A 7,760-nucleotide genomic window follows, 5' to 3' on the forward strand; every position below is an offset into this window, starting at 1 on the left:
CCGGTCGCCTCGGCTTGCGCCAGCCTTGGCCGACCGACGAGCGGAAGAATTTCCTGAGGCCTAACCCTCGGATGCCTGGCTTAGCGCCGGAAGAATTTTCTGAGGCCTAACCCTCGGATGCCTGGCTTGGTGCCGGAAGAATTTCCTGAGGCCTAACCCTCGGATGCCTGGCTTAGCGCCGGAAGAATTTTCTGAGGCCTAACCCTCGGATGCCTGGCTTAGCGCCGGAAGAATTTCCTGAGGCCTAACCCTCGGATGCCTGGCTTAGGGCCGGAAGAATTTCCTGAGGCCTAACCCTCGGATGCCTGGCTTAGCGCCGGAAGAATTTCCTGAGGCCTAACCCTCGGATGCCTGGCTTAGCGCCGGAAGAATTTCCTGAGGCCTAACCCTCGGATGCCTGGCTTAGCGCCGGAAGAATTTCCTGAGGCCTAACCCTCGGATGCCTGGCTTAGCGCCGGAAGAATTTCCTGAGGCCTAACCCTCGGATGCCTGGCTTAGGGCCGGAAGAACTTCGAGAGTTAGGAGTCGGCAAGACGCTGCCAAGAGTTAAAAAGAAAAAAAAGAGGAGGACGAAAGCGAGATGAAGAAACATTCGACTTGTATTAATTCTCATTGTTTCAGGGCCAAGGCCCATACAATTTGGCAAAACGCCGACATACAAAAAAAAGAGAGGACAACGAAAGGTACAAGAGGTCAGCTTGGAGGAACCCCCGGGTCGGGAGCGTCGGGCTCGTCCGCAGGGGGTAGGGAGGCGGTAGGAGAATCAGTAGGCGATGGCGCCGGAGAGGAGTCGAGAAGGGAAATCCCACTCAGGTCAACTTCGGGGTACTTAGCCGACACCCTTGCCAGGCCCTCCTCGAAGCCTAAGATGAAGGATTCGGACCCCGCATCCGACGCGTCACGGACGAACTCGTCAGACTGACGATAGGCCCGTACCGCCTCCGACATATCACGGGTGAACTCGGTGGACTGACGATAAGCCTGTACCGCCTGGCGCCCGATCTCCGCACTCTTCTCGGCCAGCGCCGCCTCTGCTCGCTCCGTAATCTGAGCCTTAGCCTCCAAGACCTTCGCCACAATCCGGTCTTCAGCCTCGGAGGAGACCCTCAGCAGATTAGCCTGAGCCTCCTTACGCTCCGCCTCGGCAGCAGTGCGAGCGGCCTCAGCTTCCTCCAGGCGCGAACGGAGCTCTTGGTCGTTCGCGCGGGACCTCTCCAAGGCTGACTCCAATTCGCCCAGTTTGGCTTCAAGAGACCGGGTTCGGTTGCGGGCGCTGTCGGCAGACCGCTGAGCCTTCTCCCACCTCTCTCGATAGTCCGCGACCTTCCGGGACTGCTTTTCAGCTCGTTCCTCCGCCTTCTTTACCCTGCTTTCGAGGCCCGAGGCGACTTTGAGCTGCTCCCGAGCTTCCAACAGTTGCTTCTCGAGGGCGGCGAAGCCGAGTGCCCGCTCTTCGGCCTCCCGGAGCCTCGCCTCGAGGTCCCCGGTCGTCCTGCCCGCCACGGCCTGGCCTCCCTCTTCCACTGCTTTCAGTCGGTCCTCGGCCTTCGCCAGAAGCCCCGCCTGTTCCTTGTAGCACTCCTCTAGACGGATCATGTACTGGGCGAGCTAAGAGATAGGAAAAGTGAGGGCGTCAGGCGGAGAACAACAGAGCTAATAAATGGTGAAAAGCGGCCAGAAGAACACTCACCGACATGAGACAGACACAGCTGGCAGCCCCGACGTCAGAGACCCCCAACTCCCGGACCCGCCGACGGTCCTTCTCCAGCAGCACTATTTCGATGAGGTTTCGGGCGCCATCGGTAGTGAAGGCCGACCCCGATTTCTCCCCGGAGCCGGATGGTGGTTCTGCAGCCTTACCCTTATCCATCGCCTGGGAAAGAGTCCTGCTGATTGTGCTCGGGGCGGGGGTCACTCCAGGAATTGATAGGGCCCCGCTCGGCCGGGGCCTCGGCGCGTCCCTCCTCGGATCATCAGGAGCCGGCTGAGTCGAAGGCCGGACCGGGGACCGATCACGCCCGACCCGTCCGTCTCGAGCGGGCTCGGATGATACCTCCGGAATAGCGGCAGTCTCACCACCGGAGGGCTGATACAGCGTCAGCTGCCGGTCCGTGCCCACGGCGTCTCCCTGATCGGTGGGCCCGGACTCGTCGGTCGGCGTCGGAGGCACCTCCCTGCGGGACTTCTTCGCCGGCGGGGCCCCGCTCGGAGGAGCTCGTTTCCTCCTCAGGACCGCTTCCAGTAGGGACGACCTACCAACAGCCGGTCCCTTGTCCGACCGCATGACGTCGTCAATCTCTGCAACAAGAACGAGATGGTCGAGGGCTGAGAAACCGAAGGAAAGAACGAGACGAAAGAGGAGAAAAGAGTCAAAAAAAGAAATGGTGGCGGGCTCACGGTCGGTGGGGACCGAGCTCAGACCGACATTCACCAAGGTATCCTCGGAAATAAGGCGGGCCACCGGGGGGAGCTGGCCCTCGGCAACCAACCCCTTTAAGGCGGCCAAGCCATCGGATTCCTCCCTCGACAGTCTCGATAGGCCGATCGGGGACTTCATCGGCGTCTCCCAGGTCGCCCTGATTTTCCAAGAGGGATCTACATCGATGAAGAAGAAACGCTCCTTCCAGCCGTAAATGGAGAAAGGAGCCTCTTTGACGAGGCCGCACCCTCGCCGCGCCGCAAAGCACCACCACCCTTTGTCCTGGGGGTGGCCACTCAGGCTGTAGAACTCCCAAAAAACATTCAGAGTGGCGGAAATCTCGTGCATGCGGCAGAGAACCTGGAAGACCGTCAGGGCACGCCACGAGTTCGGCACCAGTTGCGTCGGCGCAACTCTTAAACCCCGGAGTACCTGCACGACTAAGTCCGAAGGGGGAAAGCGGAACCCGACCTGGAGAATGCCCTCATTGATGGCGATCTTCCCTGGAGGAGGATGGGACATCCTCTCCTCAGGCCCCGGGAGCGTAACGTTGCAGGCCTCGGGAAGGTGGTACCGAGCCACGAGTTTGTCTAAGTCCTCGGCGACCAGCTCCGACTTAATGCGGTCTGCTCTCACTTCGCCCATTCCTAATGGCCAATAAACCTACGGTCAGGACGGGGACAAGAAGGGGGGAAAGACCGGAACGACTGGGGTACACTAGTACAAAAGGAGAAAGTACGAAGAGCCCTAAGTAGAAGAATGGGGTAACTCACCGGAAGAGAAGGAAGAACGGCTCCGAGAGCGTCAAAGGAGAAACAAGCGAACAGCCCGACGGCAACAACGGCAGCGCAAAGGGGAAACTCGAAAATGTCTGTAAAGAGGAAGACGGACGGGGGAGGGCCCCCGGTTAAATAGGCGGAAAGGCTTGTGATGCCTCGATGACGCCAGAGGACGCCTGGCCGCCGAAGGGTCGCTCGCGCCCCAAAGGCAAATCGACACCATTAAGGAAGGATGTCCGCCGAAATCCTCAGACTGCCAGGTCAGCAACAACCGCCATACGCCATAAAGAAGGCGGGAAGCTCGAAGCGCGCGCGCCTCTCCGAGGGATGGCGGCAATCTCGAAGCATCACTCCCTTCACCCGTTCTCCTTCTGGTTCCAGGCTCGGAAGTGGGGGGCTACTGTTACGGAGGAACTAAGCCGCCATGCTCCACGTGACTGGCACGCGCGCCCATGAAGACTACGGCTGTCCTTTGATCCAGCAATCCGACCCCGAGTCGGACATCTTCGGCTTCGCGGCCCGACCCCGAGTCGGCTGCCCCTTAATCTAGCAATCCGACCCCAAGTCGGATATCCTCAGCACCGCAGCCCGACCCCGGGTCGGCTGCCCCCTGATCCAGCACTCCGACCCCGAGTCGGAGATCTCTTGATAACGACAGGCTGCTTCCCAGAGGCACGCCGAGGCCTCCTGCTCCACTACTCCCTGCAACGGCTGTATCCGATGCTGTTCCACGATCTCCTGTATCAGCCGTACAAAGCGGAACTCCACTACGCCCTGTCATGGCCGTACCCAGCGCTGCTCCACGACGCCCTGTAACGGCCATGTCAGTGGCCACTCCATCGCGCCCCACGATGACAAACCCCCCTGAGAGACCCCCCAGCCAGGTATATATGCGGCTGGGGGGAGAAGGGGGGGTAAGCAATATCTTCCAGAGCACTCTCTTGCTTGTGATTATCTCTCCTTCTCCTCCAATCTCCTCTGACTTGATCGTCGGAGGGCCCCCACTACCCCAGTGGTGGTGCGAGGCTTGCTCGCAGGTTTCCCGGTGGAAGGTGGAGCGTAACCAACACCAACCAAGACAACTCAGACGGAACCCCGTTCACACCGCTGTGTCAATCGTTCTCGGTTTGGACCACCAGCAACAGTACTCAATCTTGAATTTAATACAATAAATAGAGATTTTCTTTCAAAAAACTGTGCAATTTGACTTGTTATCTCTTTCTGTGTTATGTGCCTTTTGCTATGATGACAAAAAGGGAGAGAAAATATGATGTATTGAATGTAAAGGGAATCACTAACTAAATAAAAGAAAATCTCCTCAAGGAGTAATCTCCAGAATCTATTCAAGGGATATTCGGAGATTAGTTGAATCATACTCAAGAACAAATTGTCAGATTTTTCCTCTGAAAGTAAGAATTTAAGCTCAAAAGTTTCAAAACATTAAAAGAAAATTCAGAAAACTTGAACTAGACTTAAACAAAATTGAATGCACATGTTGAGGAGGAGAATCTGAAATCTTAAGAAAGCAAATTTATTAAACACATATAAGCCAAACAATTGATTGCATGATTTGAAGGCTTATATAATTCCAAATGAAAGGGGAAGCTTTAATTTCAGGATTTACTGATTCATACCTTTCAATTTTAGATAAACTAAATAACTAGACATTTGAATTCTTTTCAAAACTTTACTATGAATCACCTCTTGGTTGAGCAATTCACTTTACAAATACTCAATATTTTGTCATCATCAAAAAGGGAAAGATTGTGGAGTGATTGATTATACCCCTATTTGATTTTGATGAGCTCAAAGCATTTGAGTATATTTCATGTTGTACTAATGAATTCAATCTAGTATTTCAGGCGAATATATGTGAATTTATGTTTAAGTGCATCGAGCCTTGGTTTAAAGTAATTTGGCTAAGTGATTGAACTCAATTGAACCAAAGTCTGAAGCTCGAGTCGACTCCAGAAGATTGCGAGTCGACTCTAAGTGTTTCAGAGGTTCTGGCACAAGCTCGAGTCGACTCCGGTACACTACGAATCGACTCCGACTGAGAACAGACAGAAGAACAGAAAAATGAATTTCAGACCCTGTCACCAAGTCGACTCCGAAGATTTCGAGTCGACTCCGATGCTTGCCGAGTCGACTCCCGACGGTTCCGAGTCGACTCCAAAGGGTAACAGACAGAAAGACAGAATAATGGTTTTTAGACTCTGTGACCGAGTCGACTCCAGAAGGTTACGAGTCGACTCCGATGTTTGGCGAGTCGACTCCCAGTTATATCCGAGTCGACTCCCAGAGGAAAACATGTCCAAAAGGCAGAGAACCATTTTCGGAGACCCTGTGAACGAGTCGACTCCAAGTGTTCCAGAGTCGACTCCCAAGTTAGCCGAGTCGACTCCAACAAGGTGTGAGTCGACTCCGAGGCAGTTCAGATCAACAGACAGAGGATCGACTTTTCGGACTCTGAGAGCCGAGTCGACTCCAAGAGAACTCGAGTCGACTAGAGAGAGAAAAGCAGAGAAATGGATTTCTGGAACCCTGAGAACGAGCCGTCTCCAAAAGTGTCGAGTCATCTCCAGATATTGGCGAGTCGACTCTAGGTTTGGTCCGAGTCGACTCCAGGACGGGACAGCACTTTAATTCAAATTCTGAACAGTGGGCGAGTCGTCTCCAGTGAAGCATGAGTCGACTCCAACAACAGCCCAGTCGACTCCAGATCAAGTGAGTCGACTCCGATCCCAACGGATACATTGTCAGGATGTGTAGACTATACAGAACGGCTACAAATCAGTGTCTAACGGCTATTTTCCGTAGGGAACAGTTTAAATAGCCAGAGTAAACAGTAGTAGACAAGGATTGAGCTATTCCATTGTGTGCATTAAAGCTTTTCAACCACCAAGATCCTCTAGAGAGAAAATACAAGCAAAAGAAGGAAGAAGCGCATTCAACTCAACCCAACAAATACTTCCTTCGCAATTAAGGCTCTACTACTGTCATTCAATCTTCTGTGCATTCAAGAGGAGACTCAGAAATCGAGAAGCCCCTACTTCTCCTTTCGAAATCTGTTTGAGGGCTTCTAACCTTTCTCTATTAATATTGTTCACATTTGCTTTATAGAAGCTTTCCTTGTGATTTTCCTAAATTGTTTTTCTTACTTGATTCAATCAGGGGATTGAATCAAGGCTGGTAAGGTTTGTTGGTAAGCCAAAGTTAAAACCAACGGTGTAAGGGTTTGATTGTGATCCCGGAAAAACAATCGGATGGTTCTAGTCGGTGAGCCTGGAAAACCGACCGAGTTCGTTGTGATCTCGCGAAAACAACAAGTTGGGTTGTGAACTTGTAAAACAACCGGCTGTAATCCTAGGACTTATAGTGAACTCCCAAGTGCGGCTTGGGGAGTAGACGTAGGAGCAAGAGTTGGCTCTGAACCACTATAAAGTCTCTTGTGTTTGTATTGATTAATTGTCTCTTCCACTCTCTCCATTCACTACATCTAGTAATCTATTTAACCTGCTTGCAATAGATTTAATTAATTACTCATTAAGTTTTAATTTGTCAATAATTAATTAAAACTCAATTCACCCCCCCTCTTGAGTTGTCTCCTTGGGTTATTCCCTTTCTCCCTTAAAGATAGAGCTAAGCAATGGCTGAATTCTTTAGAAGCCGATTCGATTCGTTCTTGGGATCAAATGCAACAAGAATTCCTAAAAAAATACTTTCCCATAGGAAGAACGAACCAGTTTAGACGTGCTATCACGAGCTTCTCCCAAACTGAGGGAGAAGAATTTCATGAAACTTGTGAGAGATTTCGGGACCTAATCCGAAAATGCCCACATCATCAAATACCTAAATGGCAGCTAGTGCAATATTTCTATGATGGATTGACTGAACGAAACCATCAGATGATTGATGCCGCATACGGGGGGACTTTCATGCTTCAAAATGAGCATAAAGCATGGCAATTATTTGAAAATCTTAATGAAAACTCTCTCCACCATGCTTCTTGTTCTCGTCAAGCACCCCCGAGTTCTCAAAGAAAAGGGATCATTTGTGAAATAAGTCATTCTATGGACCTGTCTAGCAAGGTAGATGCATTGTCCCATAAGATTGACCAACTGATGATAGAAGGACATGTCGTTAGCTCTTCCCAAGCACAAGTGCGTGCTATCTGTTCTAGCCCATCGCACCCTATTCATGAGTGCCCCTCAGCATCCCAATTCCCCGAACTCGTGCAAGAACACATCAATGCTGCCCAAACACAACCCAGACCGGGTAATGACCCATTTTCCAATACATATAATCCGGGATGGCGGAATCATCCAAATTTTTCTTGAAGGCAGCAAGCTTCGAATACTGCCCAACCCTACTCCCAAAATTTTCAAAACCCTTAGAATTTTCATCTCTACCGTCCCTCAACTCAATTTCAACACCCTCCTCCTCCAATCCAAAGAAATACAGCCTTTGAGGAGAAAGTGTTGACTGCCCTTCAAGATTTGGAGGAAAACACACAACTATTGCACTCTCACACGCAATCAATTGCTAAGCTAGAATCCCAA

The 7,760-nt window shown here is 51.6% G+C and overlaps 1 non-coding gene across 1 annotated transcript; it reads right to left on the bottom strand.

Annotated features, from left to right (window-relative positions):
• Positions 1 to 6,942: 6,942 nt before the first annotated feature.
• Positions 6,943 to 7,048, bottom strand: LOC149751329 (small nucleolar RNA R71). Its single transcript, XR_016398399.1, has one exon. It is a non-coding gene; the product is annotated as a small nucleolar RNA R71 (small nucleolar RNA).
• Positions 7,049 to 7,760: the final 712 nt, after the last annotated feature.

Source organism: Phoenix dactylifera, chromosome 14 (assembly GCF_051530095.1).
Source record: "Phoenix dactylifera cultivar Ajwa chromosome 14, Ajwa_hap1_PhDact_Kaust_v1.1, whole genome shotgun sequence".
Taxonomy (NCBI): Eukaryota; Viridiplantae; Streptophyta; class Magnoliopsida; order Arecales; family Arecaceae; genus Phoenix; species Phoenix dactylifera.